Source organism: Desmodus rotundus, chromosome 8 (assembly GCF_022682495.2).
Source record: "Desmodus rotundus isolate HL8 chromosome 8, HLdesRot8A.1, whole genome shotgun sequence".
Lineage (NCBI taxonomy): Eukaryota > Metazoa > Chordata > Mammalia > Chiroptera > Phyllostomidae > Desmodus > Desmodus rotundus.
Window position 1 is genome coordinate 71,063,151 of NC_071394.1, and position 24,802 is coordinate 71,087,952.

The 24,802-nt window shown below is 40.8% G+C and overlaps 1 protein-coding gene and 1 pseudogene across 14 annotated transcripts in view; one reads left to right on the forward strand and one right to left on the reverse strand.

Annotated features, from left to right (window-relative positions):
- Positions 1-24,802, forward strand: part of FOXP1 (forkhead box P1) — a 629,322-nt gene that overhangs the window by 268,458 nt on the left and 336,062 nt on the right. The window lies entirely within an intron of this gene.
- LOC112301225 (proteasome subunit alpha type-6 pseudogene) lies at positions 5,774-7,043 on the reverse strand (annotated as a pseudogene).

The following is a 24,802-nucleotide window of genomic DNA, read 5'->3' on the forward strand; positions in this document are numbered from 1 at the left end:
TTTGGGTTCCTCTGGATTGGGACTCTGTGCTTCCTGGATTTGTGTGGCTTTTTCTCTCATCAAATTAGGGAAATTTTCCATTATTACTTTTTCAAACAGGTTTTCTATCCCTTGCTGTTCTTCTTCTCCTTCTGGTATCCCTATTATACAGATATTACTATGTTTCCTGTTATCCTGCATTTCCTTTAACGCCTCTTCATTCTTTCTGAGCCTCTTTTCCTTTTCTTGCTCATTCTGGGTGTTTTTTCAACCTTGTTCTCCAGCTCGCTGATCTGATCCTCTGCTTCACCAAGTCTGCTTTTGATTCCTTCTACTGTGTTCTTCAATTCAGAAATTGTATTCTTCATTTCCTCTTGGCGCTTGTTGATAGTTTCCATTTCCTTTTTCATGTTCATATAGTTTGCAGTGAGTTCATTGTAGTTTCCCTGTAGTTTTTGGTAATTCTCTGTGAGCTCATTGAGTTTCCTGAAAACCAATTCTTTGAACTCAGTATCTGATAGTTGACTTGCCTCTATTTCATTTAGCATTCTTTCTGAGGCTTCGTCCTTTCCCTTCATGGGGATATTTTCTTTTTCTTCACATTGTTTGTGAGACTCTTCTTGTTAGCCTCTGCTTCTTAAATGGCTCTTTTCTGACTCTCTGGGTTTATGGTGTGGACTTCTATGGTGGAATACCTGTGAGATTCAATGGTGCAGTCTGCTTGATCTTCCGAGCTCTCTGGTCTTGGGTTGTCCTTTATGTTGTCTGTGTGTATGTCTTTGGGTTTTGATTGTTGTTGGGTCTTTCTTTGGTGGGTCCTTCCCTCCAGCTGGTTAACTGAGGGTCACTCAGTTCACCATCCTTTGTATTGTGTTGTGCAAGTGAGGGTCGATTTTGTTGAAGCTGATTCTTCTGTCTGTGCAAGGTTTTGAGGATTTTCTCTTGCTTTTGTTCAGCTGGTTGTTCTGAGTCATTTCTCCACCATTTAGTTGTGTTTCCAGGTTGTTCCTGGGTTGAGTTAGTGTGGCTTCTACTCCCTCCTTCACCTTCTTATGTTCTTATCTGTTGGTGGTTTCTTTGTTGGTGGGTTTCCTCTTCCAGCAGGTATCCTGGTGTTCACAGCTTCTACGTACTCTTTTTTGTGATCTGTTGGAGGGGGATGGCAAAATGGTAAGACAGCAGGAGTGTATTCTATGATATTTATGGTACCAACCCATAGAGAAGATATAGGAGATACTTTGGATATGTATAGTGTTAACCGTGATATTTTACCCAATTAGCCAATTTTTAGAAAGGGTGGAAATAAGATAAGACTCCTGTTGTGGGGAGGAAAGGATTTTGAGTTGAATCTAGAATGCAGTTAGCTTGTGGGAGGTCAGATTGTGAGGTAAAGTGAAAGTAGAGGATAGAAAACAGGTGTAATGTATGGGAGAATAGAGTTAACCACACCAGTAATAAAGTTCAGGAAACAGTGAAGTGGGCTAAGATGTGGGAGCAGTGCTGTGTAGTATTTACAATTGTATGGAATAGCAGTTATTTACAATTATAATGGAGCAACAATCATATGACAGAATCTATGTGATCTGCATAACAAGAATAGGATGTATAAGATCTAGAGTAGTGTGCTAATGGAACACAAGTGAAATGAAAGACAGTAAATTAAAAATACACTATGAAAGAGAGAACAAGGGAAACCAGTCACATAATGCAATTTAAGCAACCAAGTGAAGAAGACTAAACAGAAAGATGAGAACTACAAAAATACTAATAAAATGAAGGATGTAAGAATAATGAAAATAATAATAATACAAATATACAATAACTCACAAGTTCTCTGGAATAGCAAAGTGAAATTTGTCTCACTGTCTCAGCTGTTGGGATGACCCCTCTTTGAGTCCAGCTCTGGTCTTTTCACAGTTACAGGCTTTTCACAGTTTACAGGTCTCACTTGTGGCAATTAAAAAAAAAAAAGAAGTAGGAAGGAAGAAGAGATAAAAAGGGAAAGAAAGGAAGAAGGAACCAAAAAGAAAGAAGGAAAGAGGAGGAAGGAGTGAAAAAAAAAATGCCTCCTTCTGACTTCAAATTGGCCAAGTCAGTTCTTCCTGGCTGCAGCAGGCTGAGGGGGAATTGGTTTAGGTTTTCTCCCTTCCTGAGGGGCACTGGCCCAGCCTCCAGCCCAGATCCCGAGTTAGCCACTGGGTCCCCAGTGCTGCTCTGTGCCTAGCCTAGGCCTTCAGTCCACCAGTTGTGCTGTCCCCAAAGTGCACCAGTTAGGTGCAATTCACACACCTCCTTCTCGCTCTTTGCTGTACTAGATGCTAGGGACTCTCAGCGTCCCCTCAGGACAGTTCAGCCCCCACAGAGTCAGGTCCCTCTGGGGATTGCTGACTCCCTGAGCCCTGTAGTTCTCCTCTGTGGGGGTGTCTCGGTCCTCCTCCCAGAGTGCACACCTCCTCTGCTGCTTCCCTGGGGCCTCAGGGGATGGGCGTGTGGTGCTTCTTCATGTCGGGGTCAGGTGCACTCTGTCCCGGGCCTGTGGGTGTGGCAGGACTAGCAGCCTCCAGTCCCCCAGGTTCGGATGCCTACTGTCCCCAGGGCTGCGGGCATGCACACTTGGCCAGGCTGCCTCTGGTCCCTCATGTTCAGGCTTGCACTCTCCCCAGGGATATAGATGTGAGCTCGGGGTCTTTGGTACCACCTCAGGAGCCACGCGGCTGGGTGGGGAGGAGGCTGGAGTGGCTGCTGCAGGAGAATTCCCCAAACAGCTGCCAAGTGTCTCTTTTTTCACTTTTTCTTTTTGAAAAATTTCTCCTGCTCAAGCCTGCTGCTCCATACTAGGGCCTGGCCTCTCACACAGCCCACCCTTCTAACTAAAACGGGGACTATCCGGGTCAGGGCCCAACAGGGCCCAACTCTCAACTCTCCCCAGTGGTCCTCCACAGTCTCTGTGGGTGCTCACAGCCCCCGTGTGTTTGACATTTCCTCCTTATTCCCCTCCCTGTGACTTCAAGCAACCCAGTCTCTGTCCGTGCTGCTCAAACCTTGTTTGGCAGGGGAGGGAGCCATTGACCTGGCTCTCTCCCAAGAACCCTGTGGCAGACCTGGCAGTTGCTGGACCTGGGGCTGCTGCTGCCCTGGTCCCTGCACTGGTCCCAGGGACCTAATAGTCCTGTAGCACTCCCCTTACCATCTGATTTTTCAATGTCCTCTACAGTTTCTGGTCTCCAGTCTTCTTATATGCTGGGGTACTGTTGGCTGTTCACTCTGTTCCTCAGAAGATCGGCTGGGTATTTCACCCGTGTGCAGGGGAAAGTGGACTGCGCTCCCACCTATCTCGCCGCCATCTTCCCAGCTACCAAGATTTTATTTTTTATGGCCGAATAATATTCCATTGTATATATGTACTGCAGTTTCTCTGTCCATTCATTCATTGATGGACAGTTGGTTGCTTCCATGTCTTGGCTATTGTAGATAATGCAGCATATGTGTTTTCAAATGAGTGTTTTCATTTTCTTAAGCTAAGTAACTAGAAGTGGAATTTGTGGATCATACGGTAGTTTTATGTTAATTTTTTGAATATCTCCATTTTGTTTCTCATATTGGCCACACCACACCACTTTGCACTCCCACCAAGAATGCACAAAAGTTCCTTTTTCTTCACATCCTCAGCAACACTAGTGATTTCTTGTTGTTGTTTTTGTTTTAATATCAGCCATTCTAACTTGTGTGAGATGATACCTCATTGTGGTTTTCATTTGCATTTCCCTAGTGATTAATGATGTAGAGCGTCTTTTTATGTGCCTTTGGTCATCTGTATGTTTCTTTGGAAAAATGTCTATTTAGATCTTCTGCCCATTTTTAATTAAATTTTTGCTTTTGTTGCCTTTGCTTTTGGTGTCAGGTTCAAAAATCCGTCTCCAAGACCTATGTCAAGGAGCTTAACCCCTGTATTTCCTTTCTAGGAGTTTTATGGTTTTAGGCCTTATGTTCAAGTTCAATCAATTTTTAGTTATTTTTTGTGTATGGTTTAAGATAGCAGGCCATTTTCTTTCTTTTGTATGTGGCTGTCCAGTTTATTTAACACTACTTACTGAAGAGATTGCCTTTCCTCATTGTATATTCTTGGGTCTTTTGTCATAAATTAATTGACCATATATGTTTTTATTTACTTCTGGGCTATCTTTGCTGTTTCATTGATCTAGGTACCTGTTTTTATACCTGTGCCATAGTGTTTTAATTACTATAGCTGTGTAGTATAGTTTGAAATCAGGGATTGTGATGTCTTCAGCTTTGGCTATTTGGTGCCTTTTATGTTTCCATACAAATTTTAGGATTCTTTCTTTAATTTTGCTGAAAAATGCCCTTGGAATCTGGGTAAAGATTACACTGAGTCTGTATATTGTTTTGGGTGGTATAGATGTTTTAACAATACTTTTTCAGTCCATGAACAAGGAATATTCTTCCATCATTTCTGTCTTCCTGGAAAATTTATTCCCTAGGTATTTAATTATTTTTGATGCAACTATGAGATTGTTTTCCTTAATTTCTTTTTCTGATAGTTCATTATTAGTGTATAGAAATGGAACAGATTTTGGCGTATTGATTTGTGTCCTGCAACTTTGTTGAATTTCTTTATTTGTTTTAACAGTGTTCGAATGGAGTCTTTAGGATTTTCTACATATAATATCATGTCATTTGCAAATAGTGATAGTTTTACTTTCCAATTTGGATGCATTTTATTTCTTTCTCTTGCCTAATTGTTTTGGCTAGTACTTCAAATACTTCATTGAATAAAAGTGGTCAGTGGGCATTTTTGTTTTATTCCTCATTTTAGAGGAAAAACTTCCAGCTTTTCACTGTCAAGTATGCTCTTAGCTCTGGCCTTGTCATATATGTGGTCCTTATTATGTTGAGGTTTGTCAATTGCATTATCTGTATCTGTTGAGATGATTGGGATTTTCATCCTTCATGTTCTTACTGTGGTGTAGCTCGTAGACTGATTTGTAGGTATTGAACCATCACTACTTGATAATCGTACTTGACAGTGATGTATCATTCTTTTAATGTACTGTTAAATTTGGTTTGCTAGTATTTTGTTGAGGATTTTTGCATCTCTATTCATTAAGGATATTGGCATATAATTTTGTTTTCTTTTGACATACTTGTCTGCTTTTGGTGTCAGGATAATACTGGTCTCATCAAATAAGTTTGAAAGAGTACCCTCCTCTTCTATTTTTGGAAGAGTGTGAGAAATATTGGTGTTTATTCTCTTTTGAATGTATGGTAGAATTCATCAATAAAGCTATCTGACCCTGCACTTTTTTTGTTGAGAAGTTTTTGATTAATGATTCAATCTCCTTACAAGTAATAGGTCTGTGTAGATATTCTATTTCAGCATGGTTCAGCCTTGGTAAATTTTGTTTCTAGGAATTTATTAATTTTTTCTCAGTCATCCAATTTGTTAGCATATAATTGTTCAGAGTAGTCTCCTGTGATCCTTTATGTTTCTGTGGTATCAGTTGTAACTTCTCTTTCATTGCTTATTTAATTAATTTGAGTTCCCTTTTTTTCTTGGTGAGTCTAGCTATAAATTTGTCAATTTTGTTTATCTTTTCAAAGAACCAACTCTTAGTTTCATTGATATTTTTCTACTGTCTTTTTAATCCCTTTTATTATTTCTGCCCTAATCTTTGCCTCTCTTCCTTCTACCAACTTTAGGGTCCTTTGTTCTTTTTCTAGTCCCTAGGTATAAAGTTATTTCTTGTTGCTTAGACAGGATTTATTGCTATGAACTTCCCTCTTCTAACTGCCTTTGCTGCATCCATAAATTTTTGTATGTTACATTTTCTTATGTCTCAAGACATTTTTTTATTTCTCTTTTGATTTCTTTTCTGACCCATTAGTTGTTCAGTAATATGTTTCTTAATCTCCACTTCTTTGTGAATTTTTCAGTTTTCTTTCTTTTTTCCTCCCAAAACACTGTTTTTATTTCTAGAGAGTTCTAACCACTTCAGTGGCAGGAGGAGTGGGAGAGAGGTTACTTTTTCAACCTATGGGCCTCTGTAAAGTTGGTTTATTGTGACAAATGTACAGGCAAAGTGGGATCATGGATTTGGTAAACTAACTACAATGCTTAGACTCTCTGCTAGAGCAACAAGGTGAGCATCAATCTTTGCTTCTGGAAGAATACTGAATTTAGGATTTTCAACTGTAACTACTCCAAGTTCTATTTCTGAAGGTTTGAAATCAGTTGACAGAACAGTTGCCAGGCATATACATGCAGTTTTCCACTGTCTGTTTAAATGTCCAGATTTTTTCTGCACTTTTTTTAAAGAAAACTGGTTGACCAGGTTTAACTCCTGCTGCGGTGGCTTTAAACCCATAGTAGTAACCTGTAGGATCACACACATGCACCTGAGGGCCAGTTCTACATCTCCACCAATTAAAATCATACATCTACCAAGAGGCTTCATTTCAGCATTCTGTGTGAAAAATATCAGCAGTTCTTTTATATAGCATCTCTACAGGAATCTCAAAGCCATTCCTGTATTTCCAATTAGCTGCCTCATAGCATGCCCTCTGTACCTGGGATCTGCTCTCAGATGTCATTACTGTCATGGAATGTGAAAATACAGCTAATGTTTTCAGTTATCTTGAATAAGTGAGTCACTGCACTGGAACCCAGTAATTTGTTAGGGAGTTTCTTCTGTGTGACAATTACTGTACAGTCTTTCCCTTTGACAGCTGCTTACATGAGGCCACCTGGTTACTATACTTAAAAACATGGTAGAGCCAGACCTTAGGTGAAAAAATGGTAATGTGGCTGTCACAACCAGTGCTGGAACCATGGGACGGGTTGGTGCACCCACTAATTAAAGCATGGTTTCTAGGCCCTGCAGCTCCCAGTTTTCTTTATGTAATTAATTTCTAGTTTTATACCATTGTGCTCTGAAAATATGCTAAATATGATTTCAATTTTTATAAATTTAGACTTATTGTTATGGCCTATCTTATGATATACTTTGGGAAATGTTCTATGTGCACTTGAGGTGAATGTGTACTTTCCTGCTTTTAAATAGAATAGTCTGTAAATATCTGTTAAGTTCTTCTGATCTGACATGTCATTTTAGGTCAGTATTTCCTTATTGAGTTTCTGTCTGGATGACCTATCCATTGATGTAAGTTGGGTATTAAAGTTCCATACTATTTTTGTAATGCTGCCTATTTCTCCTGTTTGGTCTGTTTTGATGGACACTTTTATTACTATTTAAAGTTGTATTTGTCTGTTACTACAATCTTTGTTTTATAGTTTATTTTTTCTGTTATAAGTACAGCTACCCTGGCTTTCTTTTGGTTTCCCCTTGCCTAGAATGTCTTTTTCCATCCCTTCACTTTTGGTCTTTGTGTGTCCTTATGTCTTAATTGAGTCTCTTGTAGGCAGCCTATAGATGGGTTTTGTTTTTCTTCCCATTCAGCCATCCTGTGTCTTTTGGTAGGGGAATTTAATCCATTTACATTTAGAGTAATTATTGATAGTTATGTACTTACTGCCATTTTGTTAATTGATTTGTGGCTCTTTTTATAGTTACTGATCTCTGATACCCTTGGGCAGTCCTGTTTTGTGGTATTTAACGGGTTCAGACTTGGTGAAAGGAGATCTCAGTGTTTGACTGGATCATTTATTCCAACCGTTTCCAACTGTCATGACCAAGCAGATTGATGCAGTCACATTCTCGCTGATCAGTCAGCACTGTGCTGATGCTCAGGTGCTAGAAAGTCAGTCAGCCAAGGGTAAGGGTGTCAAGAACTGAAGTGAGCCAATTTGGCCATTCCAAAACTGTCAGAGTCTCTTGGCCAAAAGAGTAGTGGTTACCAGTAGACAGAGGTATGCATTTCCTCCTCTCATACCCTCGCTGCCCTATGCCATATTGTATTTAATGCAAGTTTTATTCAGAATTCTGCCATATGGATAGAGATGTATGAAGAAGCAAGACCAGAAAAGTCATTCAGCTCATTTCTTTGAGGCCTGAAGTCTCTCTTTGCCACACTCACATACTGCAGCAGGTATCTTATATAAAATATTTACTCTGAGGAGCAAACAATACTATTCCGATGGCAGAATTGGCCAACTTTCTAGATGAAAGGTGTCAGAGTTCTTTCATATAGTACCAAATGAGATCTAGACCCCTTGTATACTTCTCAAGGTATGAGGTTCTTAGGTTTTGACACACAATCTTTTCAGCTAATCGTGTGTCTTGAATACTACTTATTTTACCAATGAAAAATAATTTTAAACATCTGCAATGTTAATGAATGGACTTTCTGATGTAGTTTTAAATAACAATATTTGAGGTACTCGTGTGTCCTCCTTTTATGTATAGAAGGATGGAGGAAGGTTCTGAGAGAACATTTCTTATTCAGAAAAAAATTTCTGCATATTGGTAATAAAGGATAAACATATGTCTGCAGCTGATTTTTAAAGAACTAATTATAATTAACAAAAGAGTGAGAGTTAGATTAGAGGTACTTTGAGATTCAAATATAATTTGTCATCAGTAAACACTCATTTGCATACTTCCATATCATAGAATTGACATACCCTTTAGAAGAGATCATTTGGTCTGTTTATAACTTTGAGAAACTGACTGGTGGTCGTGTTTCATAATTTGTGGGTACATGTTTAATTCTGTTACAGGTGTTACAGGAAAACCAGTGGCCTCTTAATTAGTAGCAGGGAGACCCATTTCAATATAGTGAGTCAACCTCACTTCTCTCTTTGGAGTGATGGTCCCTGCATTAATGTTTCAAAGTCATCCCTCCACAGGCATTTCTGAAGGCATCCTTTGTTTCCTCATCTCTGATTTTGTCTTTACCTGCTTTTATTCAATTTTATCTCCAACTTTGGGAGACAGTGTAGGGTGGTGTTTGAGACACTGGCTTCTAGGATGGATAGTATGATTCAAATCCATGCTATGCCATTTATTAGCTGTACGACTTGGACCTAATTACCACGCTGCATTTTACTTTTCTCACTTGTTAAATGGGAATAAGAACAGTGTAGTGCTGTGCTTGGAATAGTATTGCTTTCTAATTATCCCTTCTCTTCCTAGTTCTGCTATTATCATCTTTTTCCATGCCTTTCCTGTAGGTTCCTCAAGATTTAGAATTCATTCAGACCCTCCTATACTGGACAGCCTAGTACAGCCCATCGTTCCCAACTCCTACAGCCTTCGTTTTCTTCCTTCCTCCCAAGTACTACTGAGGTTTAGGAATTTGCTTAAAACTTATCCTTATGTTTACCACCTGAGACATGCAACTTATGAGCAAAACAAGAAAGCCTTTCTTGTTTTTGTAGCATTTTTTTCCTATTTATTTATTTTTTTTTTCAGGTGGAGTGTTCTTTTTTTTTTTTTATTGCTGTTCAATTACAGTTGTCTGCATTTTCTCCCCTCCCCCCACCCCAACCTAGACAAACCCACCTCCCTCCCCCACCTCAACCCTCCCCCTTGATTTTGTCCATGTGTCCTTTATACTAGTTCCTGAAAACCCCTCTCCCCACTCTCCCCTACTCAATCCCTTCTGGTTATTGTTAGATTGCTCTTAACTTCAATGTCTCTGGTTATATTTTGTTTGCTTTTTTCTCCTATTGATTACATTCCAGTTAAAGGTGAGATCATATGGTATTTGTCTCTCACTGCCTGGCTTATTTCACTTAGCATAATGCACTCCAGTTCCATCCATGCTGTCGCGAAGGGTATAAGCTCCTTCTTTCTCTCTGCTGCATAGAATTCCATTGTGTAAATGTACCATAGTTTTCAGATCCACTCATTTGCTGATGGGCGCTTAGGTTGCTTCCAGTACTTGGCTATTGTAAATTGTGCTGCTGTGTACATTGGGGTGCACAGGTTCTTTTGGATTGGTGTTTCAGGGTTCTTAGGGTATAATCCCAGCAGTGGAATTGCTGGGTCAAAGGGCAGTTCCATTTTTCGTTTTCTGAGGAAATTCCATATTGTTTTCCACAGTGGCCTCACCAGTCTGCGTTCCCACAAACAATGTACTAGGGTTCCCTTTTCTCCGCATCCTCTCCAACATTTGTTTGTGGATTTGTTTATGTTGGCCCCTCTGGCTGGTGTGAGATGGTACCTCACTGTGGTTTTAATTTGCATCTCTCTGATGGCTAGTGATGCTGAGCATCTTTTCATATGTCTCTGGGCCCTGTGTATGTCCTCTTTGGAGAAGTGTCTGTTCAAGTCTTTTGCCCATTTTTTAATTGGGTTGTTTATCTTCCTGGAGTGTATTCATGTGAGTTCTTTATACATTTTGGAGATGAGGCCCTTGTCTGAGGTATCTTGGCAAATATGTTTTCCCATACTGTTGGTTTTCTTTTCATTTTGCTGTTTTCTTTAGCCATGCAGAAGCTTTTAATTTTGATGAGGTCCCATTTGTTTATTCTTTCCTTTATGTCCCTTGCTTTAGGGGACGTGTCTGTGAGGATGTTGCTGCGTGGAATGTCTGAGATTTTCCTGCCAATATTTTCCTCTAGGACTTTTATGGTGTTATGCTGTTTTTGTTGCATTTTAGTGAGACAAACTGGAATCATGTGCCCAAATACCTAGCTTCATACTGTCCCTTACGTCCTTCCATTCTTTAAAAATACATTCTCCCCTTTCGAAGAACTTCATAGGTTTTATGTTGAGCACCAGAACACTCTCAACTCTGCCATCACAATCATTATAAAATACACTTGGAACCCAGGTTGCTGTCAGGCATATTTGGGGGGTATCATGGGAGTTTTATCATAAATACTATCGGATTGTTGTTTTCATCTAGGTTTCTTTTTATGCTTTTCACATGGATTTCTCAGTCATTGGGTATGTACAGGACAACCCATCTGGATGTAAACTCCTTTTCATTAACACTGGCTCTCCTTCCACTGTGACAATGGTGTAAGGGTGATCGAGCAGCAGAAGATCATGTTACTACAGCACGATGGTTGACACATCGGCCCCTAGTATGGAATACTCCATGTGCTCTGGTCTCCTCCTGCTAATGAGTGCCAGATGGCTGAGCAAGCACTCCACGTTAAAAAAGGTGTAATGAAAAGAGAAGGACTTTTTTTCTTTTGAAAGCAAAAAATACAGTGATATTGCTGTCCAAAAAACTGTTTTTCTATTTTGAATTCACTGAAAGATATATGGCTGCTATTAACAGAATATAAATTGCCATGTTTTTATCTTTAAGTGTTAAAATCCACCTGATATTTGGTACATGAAGAATTTATTTGTCAGGTGTTCTGGTCTGCATTCAAACCCCACACACATGCATTTTGTAGATTTCTTTATAGGCACTTTGTGGAATGGTAGCTATAAGTCTCTGACTAGTATTGCTGGTCAAACTTAACTTAGAAACCAGAGGTCAGAACTCTGTCATAGGAACTTAAGAGGGCTTCTTTCTTCTTTTATGTTTTTCAGGTTTAAAAGCCACAGAAGGATAGCATACTTCAGGGCAGAGCACATACTGGTAGCCCCAGGCCTACCTGTGTCTGGTGTGCACAACATTTTAAAATTATTTGCGTTGGTTGCCAGCATTTAAATGTAAAGAGATTACACCTAAAACAATTTCTGAGTTTTAAAAGAGAAGTGCAACTAACCTGGGTTCACATTCCCACATGGCAGCTGGGGCTTGGAGCCAGACAGTGGCTGTCCCCTTCGGCTGGTGCAGGGCACAGAGTTTGTCATTCCCCACTGGACTGCTTTATTCATTGATATGGCCAGCCCCTTGTCCCGGCTGGCATTGAGTTTGCAACTCCTCACGTTAGCATGGCAAGGGGAAAACATGGTAATTGTTATACGAAGACTAAACAGTATGTTGAGTATGTCTTTTTGAGACAAAAAGAAATATGTGTGTGTATGTGTATTTGCAATTTGTATGTAATTTAAGAAATGTATATGTGTAATCTCAGGAATATATATTTCTGGAATATAAATAAATATAATTTTATATAAATTAATGTGTAGGTAAGTGCTAAAAGGTATTATAAACTTATCTGACTTTCTGTTCTTTAGACTATAATGTGTCATAGAATGTTCCACACTGGAGGTGTCTCTGGTTTTAGTTTAAAAGCACCAGTTTTATTTTAAAGCACCTTGTTTTAGTCCAGCTCTCCCCTTTGACTGTTACTTTGACATTGAAGCCCAGACCCAGAGTCAGATGATCTGTTGAAGTCCATACAGGCAATCAGTGATACTGCTAGGACAGGACATCTGTGGCCTGTTTGTGCTGCCGGGCTGATGGGGGCACTGGTGTGCAGTGTGGAATAGTCGAGGAGGGAGCCGAACTTTAAAAGTACATGTCTTTTCGATATTCTGATAGGCTGCAGTTTAATGGAAAATATTTTATTCTGTATGGATTCTGCAAGCACTCGTCATCTGTGCTCACTCTCTCCCTTGATTTGTCAGCAGGATCGAGGCAAACCCTCTCTCTGGCTCCTGGACCTTCTGCCGGATGCTCTGAGGAGTGTAGCCCTGCCTCTAACACTGGGCTGTTGCCACTGTTCTCCCCATTGGTCATTATTGCCATGGGACAGAGTTTTCATACTGTATTCTGTTTTTTTCTTCCCTGATTGCTCATATTCATTTCTAGTTGTATTAATTATGTCTTAGAAACTTCTACCAAAATCAGCATTTCCTTTTCATCCCCCCTGTTCCTGTGTTAGGTGAGGTCACCATCAGCTCTTGTAGGACAGCTGCAGTAGACTCTTGTACTTCTTTATTCCAGCTTCACCACCATTCCAGTTCCTTGTCATCTTCATTGGTTTTCAGCACTGTGCACTTAAGTCACTTTAGGGTTTTAAGTTACTGAGGTCCAGGTTCCAAGTCCAGAAATGGATTTAATTCTATCAGGGCAAGGCACCAGCATTTCCAGAAGCTTTGTAGAGTTCTCATGTGCACCTCCAGAGTTGACAACCACTGCATGGTTAGTTTCCTATCAAACACTTCTGCTGGGTCACTCTACTGCTTCATTACTATGTTCTGAATTAAGTCCTCACTCCTTTTTTGGCTTGTGAGGCCTTTCTGGTCTCCTAAGCACTCCTCCAGGCTCATCTCTGGCCACTGCTTCCTGGTGCAAAGAATTGCTTGCACACCCTCCTGGGACTCGCAGTGCCTCTTGATTCTTCCATGCCTTTGCACGTGTGGTCCACTCCATCTGGCTCCCCCTTTCTGCTCCACAAAAACTTACCTATTTGTCATCACTTATATTGCATGACATTTTAATGTTCACCTGCATACTTGACTACCTTGCCTTTCTAGATCAGAGCTGCTCGGTAAAACTTTCTGCAGGGATAAAGTATTTTACACTGTCCAACAACTCAGTCAATGTGTAGCTAGTCGCCACGTGTGGCTCTTGAGCACTAGAATTGTGTCAACTAACGAACTGGATTTTGGTTTTCACTTATTTTTAATTAAGATAGCCACATGTGATTTAACTGAAATATCCCTAACGAGTACTATTTTGGATACCACAGAACTTGACTATGAGCTCCTGAGGGAAGAGACCAAGTTTGATTCTTCTTTACCTTCCACGTGGCACAGTGTGGGCTTCATTATCATTATTTGCTAAACACCTGAATGAATAACATAGGAGCTGCATCAAAAATAGCTCTCTTTGCTGGTTCACACACCTTTACTCACACAGAGTTGAAAGTCCTACCTTGGATCAGAACATAGGATCACATTTGACTCTTGTAGAGATCTCCTCACCCCATTTTATAGATGAAGACATTATTGAGGATCTGAGAACTTAAATGACTCAGCCAAGTCATAATTATGAAAAATAAAATTTGATTTCATCCACCGATGATCTTTAGTTACATTATAAACAACAAACTTGTGATATTTTTAGCTCTGGGTTTCTGAAAGTATGAAACCCAGAAAGAATATTCTGTGGCCCTGTCATGTCACATTTCCAGAGGTTGGCTTTTATTCTTTGGTCACTTAAGTTATATCATTTCTTGAGTCTGGGGCTGTTGTTGTCTGGTACCAGGTTTCTTGTTTTAACACCATCACCAAATATACCAAAGATGGGAGGTCACAGGTGTGACACATGACAGCTCTTTCTTTTCAGCTGTTTTGGAGGCTGGCTGCAAAGTTGGAGATGCCGGAAGTGGGACACGTGATGAGATTATTAAAGCTGAAGTTTAGCAGACCACAGGGCCAGGAAAGGGAGTGGCATTAAGGTTCATCTGAGACCTTAATATAAAATTGTCTTATAACTTGAAAGCTTTTTTTCGTGTGCAGTTTAAATTAGGGTACTGTTGTAGGGGGGGGATAATTGCATTTTTGGTGGATAGTGAATCTCAATTCTTATTTATAAGAAGTCTATTTGATTATAGCTTCTTATAATCCTTACAGCTTCTTTGCTCATTCTGTTTTCTTTGCTCTGTATTATGAACAATAAGGTGATTTTACTTCAAGGGAACATAAGATGTTCTTCTTCAAATTATATCTCAGTCATTCACATTACTATCAGCCGTGATAACATTTTTTATATCTTCAGAGTTGTGAGCAAATACTATGCAGATGCAGTCGGTCTGCTTGACTTCACCTTGCTGAGCGATTTTAGTGGCAAGAGGAAGTAAGATTATTTACTAATGGCTGGGGTGGGTGGGGGTGGTGGGGGAAAATGGAGACAATTGTACTTGAACAACAATAAAAAAGAGAAAACAATTTAAAAAAGATTATTTACTGAGACGAGTTGGTTTTATGATGACGGAACCAAAGAATTGTTGTCATTAACTTTATTAGAATTCATCAACTTCATTTATTCAAGAAGATATATTAATCTTACACACCTGAAACTAATATTTCATTTAAACTAGTGATTAGAGCATTACAGTGAGATCGAGTCACTGCTGTAGTAGGACGAACACCGTATGCCAGTGGAACAAATAACAGAGCATAGATCTCAAGAGAGATTAGAGAATGGTTCTAGAAGGACATAGTGTTTGTGCCTGAAATATGTGGGGCAGGTAATTTCTCTAGGAGAAGAGGGGGCAGAGTGATGGGTGGTGGGAAGCTGGCTCTGTGTGAAGGCTTGGAGACGAGTGTGTGGAGTGTGCAGTCATATCTGTTGAAGGAAGAATGGAAGTGAGGGAACAGGCAGTGGTGAACATCAGAAAGAGCCCTCGGAGTACCTTTGGACATTTCAACTTGGCTTTCTGGGCCTTCAGAAGCTAAGAACATTTTAAGTGGAGGTGGGACCTGCGTCTGGGAGGCAGCGACTTTAAGCTTTCACATCAATTTGAGGTGCATTCAGTATCAAAAATATTAACATGTGGTGAAGAAGCTCTCCAGAAATTGAGAAAACGTAGTAAACTTATGTTTTGCAAGATGAGTTTGTCTTCTGTGTGGGCATGTTCGAGGAGAGCAAAGGCAGGAAAGAGCTTTGAGGAGGCCATGGCAGGAGTCCACGCAAGGCTCTCATGTGGGCTAGTGAGTCTCGACTGGGATGCAGAAAAGACAGTGGAGCTGGCATGGTTGTTGGCTGTGGTGGAGGAGGCGCCAAATCTGCCTCCACAGCATTTCCCTCATGTACCGGTGGACAGTGTAACATCACTGAGGAGAGAGCATGTGGGGAGAAGCAGGTGGAGGAAAGGTCTTGGTGACAATGGAGAGCCAGAGGCTCAGGTGGAACCCTGCAGAGGAGAAGACAGTGTCACCCTCCTGAGTGCAGCCAACGGACCACATCAGGAGAGACTGAATACTGAGTGACTTTGGCAGCAGAGATTCAGTGCTGTGGTCAGGACTGAGGAGGTGTGAGAGGTGAAGAAGGCAGGTCAAGAGTATAGACAACACTTTCCAGAAGTTTGTGAAAGGGACATGGGATTAAGACAAATGTGCTTGTTTTGTTTGATAATAGTCTCATCAGAATCTTTTACTTAAACCTTACTGAAAAATTTTATAAAGTTTGTTAGATACCTTTCTAACAGCAAGGTGAAGGCTTTTTGGATGTAAAAAACAGGCAAGAGGGAGCAGCAGGTTGGATTGTATGGGTCAGAAATCTGCAAGGGAAAGAGCCCCAAACAAAAACACTCACCTCGTCACGGTGGTCTGGGTACTTTTGATGTAAATGGAATCAGCTCCACGCTGCTCGAAGAGCTGAGGCCATTGTGCATGTGAAGCATGCAGTGGTTATTGGAAGTAAATGTGCTTGACAAAGATCTCCATCAAAATATGGAGGGGAGCTAGTAGTGCCCAAGTGCTCTGGTGGCCTCCAGCCCCTTCACTTCCAGGCAGTACCTTGGCCCCAGGACAAATGTAAGCAATGCAGGCCCTGGAAGTGCCTCTGCCCTCTTTTTAGGTTCAGTGTAATTCTATCCTTTTTATGAAAGACCTCTCACCCTTGAATTTCTGTGTGCTTTCCTAATGGAACACATCTTTATGCTTGGTAACGAAGTTACTTTCTGGTGCATTTTGTTGTCCTAAGAAGTGAGAAGTGGGGAGGGAATATGACCTCTCTGTTTTACCTGATGAGGTTTTTACTACTTGACATCCTCCACCTTAGTTTATCTTAATTTATCTCTAACTGGAACCATTTTATCCATTAGCTCCATTCTAATCACCTCTCCAAGTGGTCAGATTTACAGGCAACACAGGACAGAGAAAAGCAAAAAATCTGCCTGCCTCTCCTGACATTCAACAGCAGCCTATGTCTAAATAGCGGGAAAGTTTATTTGCTTTTTCTGAGGATGTGCTAAGTGATTTTGCAGTTTCAGTGGTATGGCCTTCTAGTGCTTAGGGCTGCATTTATTAAATAAATTTGTTCTCCTACTCAAGTGTTAAGTGTGTATTATGAAACCTCAAAGCCAATTTTGGTGATTGCAATGTGCAAATATTTTTGAAATTATGTAATTAAATAGGACTTGCCCTGCAAGGTCCATGAAAGTAATTTATTAATTGAATAGTCTGATTTAATTGTATGTTATTTTCATTTATTCATGGAAGTGCCTGCGTCTCTTGCAGAGAAAGGAGCCTCTCATGTGCCTGTCACTGGAGGTGCAGAGGTCTCTTCAAAAAATCTTCAGCACCCAATTAAACATTAAGCAGGAAGAGTGGACTTGTTCCTTCTCTCCCCAAAACTCTGTTTTCTTGTCTGAGTCTTACGATTTTAATGGAGAAAGAAAAAAAAATCTTGCTGGGTAGATTATTTGTAATTCACTCTTTTTATCATTACACTATTTAAAATGAATCACTCTTTTCTTTAATTGTGCCAGTGTACACGGTTATATAAAGTCTGTGCATGAAAAGAGAAGCCCCTTTAAATCAGCGTGAGCTGCATCAAGCTACGGCTACAGCCATGCCGTATCTGTTTCCTTGAAATGTCATTTTAAAGGTATTGTGGTTTCGGAGCAGCAGCTGTGACTGAAAAGTATGTAAACTAAGCTGTTCTTGCTCATATCATTTTTATATTCTTATGTCAGACCAGAAGGCTGTTTCAAATACATTCTTCATTGTGTATTAGTTCTAGAGCCTGGCTCTTTTCCTTCCTTGGGAACATACGTTTTTGGGGATGTGTGATATTCAAGCTTATGAGAAAATAACAATTGTAGGGGGAAGAGGTACCAAAATAGTTTTTATCTGAATATTATATTTGGGACAAGAGTAATTTAAAAAGTTAACTCTAACAAAGTAGAAGTTGGGGGCTCAGCATCTGTGTTGTAGGAAATGAAATAATTTAGGTGTACTGTATTAAGTCACGTGAAAGGCAGTAACTTTTAGAAACTCAAATTGCTTTCCCAAAAGGAAAATATTTTTTGTTGCTATTAAATATAGTTTATATTGCTACTTTAGAATGGTTTTTTTCCAGTGGGGCCATTTACTTAAATTCTTAGTTAATATTTCTATATAGAAACGTCTTTGTCTCCAGAGCTTGCCTTCGCAAATTCCCATTTAATATGCGGTTATGGATAAGTATTTATTCATACCATGTGGTACCCCACACCTGATCAAGTGACGGCATGGCGTCATGTCAGCCAGCAAAAGTTTTGAGTGACTTTTGAATAATGGTGGCATAGAAGGGGTGGAGGATGGAGGAAACGATAATAATGGGAAACTTTTTTCCTTTCCTGTATATTTCAGCATGTATAATGCCTCAACTTTGCTGTGGAAATTCGAAACATTGGATAGAGAAGTACTCCTTTTCCTAAAGAGTTGTAAAATTGGAGTAGAAAGCAGGAGCTCTTAGAAATTTCCATGGTAAATATAATTTGATTACATGTGTTGGTAATTTCCCTCTGAGCTCAGGATTTCAGTTTAAGAGTTGGTTCACAGTGATTTATTTCTTTCCAGCTTTTGAAAACAAGGGGGAGCCCTGGAATTTGCCCTAAGATTTCATTGATTTGCCTCATAAGCGTAGCCTATATATAGATGCCCCAAATGAGGAAAGTGACTTGAGGTGGAAGGTGGGTCCCTCATGGGTTGTTATTCTGCTTGTCACAACTCTCCTGTCTTTGTCTGTACCCCCGGTTGTGGCTTCCACCAGGGCATAACCTGGCCTGGTGGTCTTTGCATCATAGCCTTGGAAAACGACCTCTCAAAGCATCTGGGGTAATGGCCATTATAGCTAATGGGTACAGCACAGGCATTGGCCATCCAGGATGGACACTGAGTGTCACACTGGAGCAGGGCACTGGGAAATCCTGCCGTACCATTGAGGATTCTCAGAAGTTCCGGGTAGTGGCCGTGCCTATATTCAGATAGCTTGGGGGCAAAGGCATTTTTCAGCCAGTACTCAAGTATGTCAGTATTTTAACAACTCAATTGGGTGGCTGCTGTGTACCAGTGGAACATTGTCCCCGAGTGCCACTCCTGGTCCCCACAAGGAGACTGAGGTCTGCAGAACGGAAGGAGCTTACCAAATCCTATCTGACTTAGTAGTGGCTCTAGGAATAGAGACACTCTCCTGCCTTCCCAGGGAAATGTTCTCTCCAGTCACTTTGCTCCTTTTCAACCAAGGTGTAGAAATATCTCCTTGTCTACTTACTTCAAACCAGAGTTTATTCAAAGGATTTTCTTAAAAATAAAACTGAGAGGAAAAAACCAAGATGCCTGTAATACTGATGTGGTTGACTCTAGAGCAGAAAGGTGGTTCGTTTGGATTCTAGCCTCAGATCATACCATTGATGTTCCCAGCCACCACGTTTTCTAGCCATTGCTTTTCCACATTTATTGGGAGTCAGAGGCTTTTGTCCCTGCTTTCATCCACACCCCCTGTGTGGCCTCGCATACCACTTATCCACTCCCCAGGAGGCAGTGGCTGGACTAGATCCCCTCAGAGGTGTACCTCTCAGTTCTAAAATGTGCGTTCTTCTCTCTCATCTGAGATATTTCCCATCTAAGCCTTACTTTTTCCACTTAAAAGTCTGGGGCATTTGCCCTGGCCGGTGTAGCTCAGTTGGTTAGAGCATCATTCTGTTAACCGGAAGGTTGTGGGTTTGATTCTCGGTCAGGGCACATGCCTGGGTTGTGGGTTTGGTGTCTGGTTGGGGTGCGTACAGAGGCGACCAATTGATGCTTCTGTCTGGCACTGATGTTTTTCTCCCTCACTCTTTCCCTCTCTTCCCCTCTCTCTCTCTCAGAAAGAAAAATCAGTAAGCATGTCCTTAGGTGAGGATTAAAAAAAAGTTTGGGTCACACACTTGGTACAATAGAAATCTGAATTTTGGTCATGAAGACACAATAATTTTCACTTGATCCCCAGTCTGTTTCTTGAGGGACATCTTTGTCTTTTGTCATTATTAAAACTTGGTCAAGGAATTTTTGCTGATATAAGTCTACCATTTCCTATTCTGAATGAGGTTTGCATTTTCCTATTATTATTGTGATTATTGTTATTTCTGTCACTGAGAAAGCTACAGCTATGACTAGGTGGTAGTTCTTCTCCCCACCCCACTAAAGAAGCTCATAAAAGATTGTATGGCATGGAAAGTGCTGTAGCAGTTAAATAAAAGCCTGGTTCATATAAAGAGACTTGTTTCTATATGGAAAATATGAGCCTTTTTTCTTACATGGACCAGGTGTGGATTAGTTCACTGAACCTTTCACCCAGCCATATTCCCGCTTGTAATTCTTCTGAGGCATAGTTCAGCCAAGTCAAAGAAACGTGTTATTAAAGGTGAGCTGAAAGCCACTAAAAAAAATAAATAAATAAACAAGCTGTTAAAGATCCTAAATCAGTAACAGAATCTATATGCACAGACTTGAAACGTGCAAGGAAATATGTCTGAATACCATGGGAGTCCAGGCCGGATGCTCCTCTTGCCTTTTTTGAACATCTCCCCAAAGTCCTTTTTGGTCATTGGTGGAACAAGCAGCTGACACTAAGTTCAGGTTGCAGCTCTTTTCTACTGTAGCTAATGACTTTCCCTCCCCTGAGGTAGGTGAGACCCTAATCTTAAACCTACACTTCTCTAGCTAATATTCAGGGAAAAATCAGTATTTTGATGTTTTGTACTATGTTCATAAGAAGTTTAAAGTCTGATGTGCATAACAACTATGGAGGTGGCAGGAATAAAGTTTAAGAAGGTTTAGTTTTACCTAAGTTCCAGTATCCCTGGTTGTAATAATGGCGCTGTCATTTCTTTAGCACTCACCATGTGCCAGGCGTTTTTCTAAGCGCTTTTTTTGAGATAATGCATTTATTCCTCAAAAGCACATTTTGGACTGTAATGAAACCCACTTTATGGATGTGCATGCTGTGGACAGAGAATGTAAGTAACTTGCCCGAGTTGCCAAGACTAGTAAGGAGCAGAGCTGAGTTTTGAAATCAGGCACTTGATTCTGTGTCTGTAGGATATGAACTGTCCTAAACTAAACCATACTGTGCAGTACCATGTGATACAATACTAAGTTTTAATTGGGGTAGCATTAAGAAATGAAGATATTCATCCTGTACACTCTCAGCCTTGCCCCCCCTTCCCCCCTCTTACCATTTAAAAACATTTTTCTGTTTTGGTTGTTTTTACATTGTAGCCTGTTCCAGCTAAGAACTGGGTGTCAGTCATTTGCATCCTGTTACACTGCTTCTTCCTTGATTAACTTAAACTTCCATTGTGATTGTGGAGAGGCATTTTCCACTTTTAAAGTAATTACAAAAAGCAAAAACAAAGAAGGAGGGAGGTATTTCCAGGGTGGGTTGTCCTGGACTATCCTTCCTTGGGTAAGTTCCAAGGGGACCTAGAAGCTCCAGTTGTCTGCCATTCAGAAATTTACACTTCGCTGAAGAGAATTGACCTCACCCCAAGCTTTACACCAGTTGCTTTCCATGACTGAAAAGGGAGGAGTTCAGGCCAAGCTTCATCTAGGGAACTTCTGAGTAACTTTGTTCCCTGAAGACCATATGCTGAGCTTATCCAAGTCACCTGCCATTTCAACGATTCTTGTCTTAGGAAATTAAACCTGCTGAATTGGGGAGGTGGTATCATCTGCAAACTGCCACGCCAGGCTTCTCCTAGATAGCCCTCGTCCTTTATCTTGTCCCTGGGCTTTCAGCAGAGCTTTGATTAGAGGTTCCCTAGCGTCATATTAGCAGAGTATCAGAAACTGGTCTAGCCAAGGAGCTGAGTAGGTGGGTTCCACCTGTTTCTAAATTACAATGGTGTTTCTAGTGGGAGGAAGGGAGGGGTGAGCTTTGGGAAAACCTAGAGATGGGTCAGAGTTGAGTGTAGAAGGGACCTGGGATTTGCAAGTGGCAGGGAATTCAGGAAGAGAGGCATGGGAAAGGAAATGGGGGGGAAAGGTGCCAGGAAAAGTTACACCATCAGTTGTCTTTTCTCTGGTGGCCAAAAGGTAAGTTTCTACTTTCAGGTCACTTGCAACCACTGTGGGCCCATAGCTGCCAAGTTTTGTGTTTTAAGGACTAATAAAGTTGGGATGTGGTGAATACTGGGAAACCGTTACTTTTAGGGAAGGACTGTCAGGAGGTCTTCCCAACTATGCTGACTATGTGAATCGTTTCATTCTCAACTGTCTTTCTTCCTGGGTCAGTGTGCCTAGAGTAAAATTTAACATGGGGCCACCTGGAGTCTCTTCTCTGTGCATCTGGAGGGTTAGCCAGTGTGCACGTTTGCAGTGGGACCGGAGGAGCTGGAATGAGATTCAGGCTGGTTAGTGTTACTCTTTCCATATGTATTTATTGAACAACTACCATGTGTAGCTACTGTTCTGTACAGGGTAGAGCATGCAAGGCAGATGAAATTTTGCCTTCACTGAGTTTATATTCTGATATCTTGTTCCAAAATGAACTGCATACAGTCAAATTAATATGACTGATCTCATCTGTTGCCTAAACTTTCCCAGAAAAACCAACAAAATCAGTTTAGCTTCACATTGGAGCAGCCAGGAGCCAGATGTGGCCGCAAGGAGACTATCTCAGGCTGTCCTCTGGCTCCAGCTGTATTAACCTAGGCCTGGGAGGCCATGTGCTGTGTGCTGTGTCTGCCAACTGGTGGCCAGACACTAGTGCCGGCTTTAACAATTAGCGGATCCCTAACCCAATGGCTGGATTCGCTGTGTGTGTCCCAAGGTTACCGTGGTTGTACAGACCAGAAGCCTCTGTGGTCCTGGGCAGAAACACCCAGAATGAAACCAAAACTCAGCTCCTTGAGAATCTAGGCAAGTCCTTCTTATTCTGGAACATGGAGAGGGATGCAGGAGAGGTGGAAAACCATTGACGGCAAGAAAGCAGAAGTATACCAGACGTGTGTCGTCACCATCCCCCCGCCCCCAACAGCCAGGCAAACCTCAATTCCCATTCAGGGCACGTGCCTGACACAGGGCACCTGCCTCTCCCAAGCTCCTGCAGAAAAACAGAGTACAGAGGCCTGTTTTATCCAGACAGGTTTCCATTGAAAGCCTTAATTCCCATCTTTGAAAGCAATTGTGTATCTACAGACATATCTCTCTGCCTCCCCAAATAAATATATAAATAAGTAAAATGCCTACCTGCTTGTAGAAGATTCTTTATAAACTGCCGGGTTTCTGGTTTAATGTAGCAGGCAGTCTGTGCTAGCATGTGGAAAAATAATGATTTTACTCATCCATTGTCCAGCAAGCTCTTGACACCACAGTAGTTGCTCGTTAAAAGTTCATGGAATGAGCCAAGGAAGGAAAAATTCCCGTGAGCATGCTGACTTTCAAGGACAGTGATTAAAAATGAGTGCAGTTATTTTGAATAGTAAGTGGGGGAAACAATGCACAATTTAGAGCAAAAACAGAGTACAGGTTTAAATGGAATACTGTTAGGATTCTTTATTTAAATGTCCACTTCTAGTGCCTGGCTATAACAGAAAACACGGAACAGTAGAGGTGGTTTCAAAGGGGTTTTCTCTTGAACTTAAGCAGATATACCCATGTGGGGCCATCTTCTCACAGTGAAGCTCTTAGAGATTTTTCAGAGAAGTCCCACCCTGAATAAGTAACAGCATCAACAAAATTGTTGAAGTGGAGAAAAAAAATTAAGATACCAGTTTATGTGTAAAAATCAGCTTTTGTGTTCTAAGTGCGTTGTGTCCATTTGCTGTGCAGCGGGCATAAGTTTTGTGGCATCGGTGTGGGCTGGCCAGGGGGTGGGATAAAGAGGAGGCAGTGACACAGTCTGAGGACAGCCAGATGGCTGCAGCACCCATCTTTTGTGTTCTTGTTTGCTTCTTAAAGCAGTTGCAGAATTTTGCCCTTGGCAATATTTTCTTCAAGCTTGTATGTTCTGCTACGAATTTACTTTTGTCAGAGTACTTTGAAGGAAAAGCCTTGCTCTAAAAAATTTTTTGTACTTAAGTTATAAACTTGTGAAGTCAACAGTGTGTTCATAAAAATATTTAAAAATGTTAAGTATGTTAGTAAACGGCAGTAGGATCAGCTTTTCTTAGCACAGCAATTTTGACCATATTTTACGTCAATTCACAGAAAGATTTTTGCAGTATTATGAATGTGGGATTGATGATGGATGGATGGGTAGAGATACATAGAATAGATGCATTGTTATGCCAATATAATGAAGCTTATCTGATGAAAGATTTTAACTTTTTCTATTAATTACAGCAGGTTCTCAGGTTGTGGTTTCCCTATTTGTGTTTTATCATCATGTCTGACTTGGTGATATTTAAGTTAAGTAAGAGTGCTTTGGGGTAGGTTGGTAGGTTTCACCTCTGGGTTCGGTTGGTACTTATTTGAACTGCTTATCACACCACCATTGAAATTTATATTTATTTCCTACTTAAAGCAAATTGTATTTTCTGATCAGCATGGCAAGGGATATTTAAGATGTTCTAAGTGCTTATGAGGGACGATGTTTGATCACTGAATGCTTTTAATAATGAATTGCTTTAGAGCTGTTTTATTTTTCCACTTGATGGAATGTTTCAGAATAATTTAATGCCCTTTTCACAGTCCCGGTTTCTTTCTCTCTCTCTCTCTCTCTCTCTTGCTCAGACAAGAGAAGAGCGCAACTATAGGGTCCTTGGGCAATGGTTTATTCTCCCACTGTGCACAGATTTCCAGTTCTCATTGGAACCTGCAGTCCCCGATGAGAAAACAGGAAGCTTACAGCCCTAACCTTATTGAGGTCTCTGCTAGTTTAGTCACAAGTCTGAGGCAACTCCTTCCAATAATGAAGCCATTGTGCGCATCATCTCTGATCAGCTCTTGAAATGTTTTAGTAAGTCTATCTTACAACATTATACGAAGATAATCAGCAGACTTAGAAGGTCCCCATCTGGACTGTAGAGTTCTTTTACTGAAAGATGTTTTGCCTTTTTGAGATAGCTCTC